We start from the raw sequence: 1,749 nt of genomic DNA on the forward strand, positions 1-1,749 counted from the left end.
TTGTCGAGCTAGGCATTTAAAGTCCTTCAAGGCTTTAGTCTCAGCAGGAATGAACTGAGAAAGCTGATTTTCGGGTGTTTAAACGAAGCCTCTGATTTTGAAACTTGAAGATGGTCAATGAGCGGCTATAGGGTGGGGATTTGTGGATGATAAGCCAATAGAGGGACATTAATAGTCAGGTTGGAAAGGTAGGCAGAATTTGTACTAGCAATGTCAAGTTAGCTGTAGGGAAGAGAATCTAAACATCTGTCTGGTTATCGGAACGGTTTCAGTGATTGTGGTGAATAATTCTATTGGAGGGTAATGAACATTTTCTCGTTTTCAACGTATAGGACCTGAAGAATGTAAAGGTGTCCAGGGTTTATCTCAAAATAAAAAAAGAATTAACATATTGCTACTATTAGGTGCCTTATGAGAATGATATTTTTATCACAGTACTAGTGCCTTTTTATGACATTATCCTGGAGTTGGCTTGGTCCTCCCATTAAACGAATTTTAGTGAGGCCCACATCCCTTACTTTTTAATGTATGTTTAAATATTAGGTTTGTCCTCTGGTGCTATAGTCCCTAATTCTTCACGACAATTGTAGAACACCATTACTATAAATGTATTCATTCTAGCCCTACCATCAATGTCCCATATGTGGCTTATCATATCTTACTAATCCTCATTTATGCGTTCTTATTTGCTACCTTCTGAATGACCCCTCTTATGCTTTCCGTATTTCTTCTCTACTGTTAATATAACCTTATATGTTATGAAGCGCAGAGTTCAATAAATTGTTTTGAAGATAAATTGCATTGTTTCTAGGGTGGTTAATTTCAGCATATCCAGCTTAAATCTGAAAGTAATAGATGCTTTCATCATCTTGAGAAAAATAAGAAAATCTTACTTCATATTTTGCAGACCACTTACTGTTAAGGAAGTCTTGTTCATCCCAGGTATGAATGGAGGCCAAATCACCACCTTGATTTCTGCAAATGTCCCTGGCTTCAGTCCAGGTCTTTTCTTCCGTTGCAAAGTAGTAACAGTGGTCGTTGTTCTTGCGCCAGTCCTCAGGGCAGTACCTCTCCTCTGCGAAGATATTAAATACATTCACAAGTATCTTCTGAAACAGATTCATCCACATACAAATGCATTCACTCGTACACACACGCACACATAAGACACATATCTTTAAATATTATTGCTGTGCAACGCATTCGGCCTCTGAGAAATTCTGCCATTGATGCCTTTAATGTGTTTTCACTTCCATAAATCTCTGCTCAGACTAGAGCCTCACACCTTAGATTTTCCATCCAAGTAGGTTGGGTCTTCCAACTCTTCCGTTACGCACAGGAGCCCAACTGACATTATCATGCACTGTTTTCTTCTGGGAGCTGGGAAGGACATGTCCAAATCATCAAGCCTAGACATTGAACTTCTATAATTTCCTATGCGCATATATTTCTCACTCGACCGTGCTATCAGATTTTCTTAATATTATTCTGAAAGCTTGATTCTCAAAGGAACAAAACCTTTTGTATATAGTTTCATTCTCATACCATGATTTAAGTCTCTAGGAATTTTCATTCTGTGAGATTCCTTTATGCATTTTTAGTCTGTCAGGTTCCCATTGTTTCCTTTCCCGATTTTTAGTCTTTCACTAGATTCCTACTCGAGAGAGCCTGTATTAGATACCGGTTTTCCTATATACTTGAAAGACTCAATCTAATTAGTCCCTTCTCCATGGAATTTTAGAAGCCGTT

This window comes from Macrobrachium nipponense, chromosome 40 (assembly GCF_015104395.2).
Source record: "Macrobrachium nipponense isolate FS-2020 chromosome 40, ASM1510439v2, whole genome shotgun sequence".
NCBI classification, from domain to species: domain Eukaryota; kingdom Metazoa; phylum Arthropoda; class Malacostraca; order Decapoda; family Palaemonidae; genus Macrobrachium; species Macrobrachium nipponense.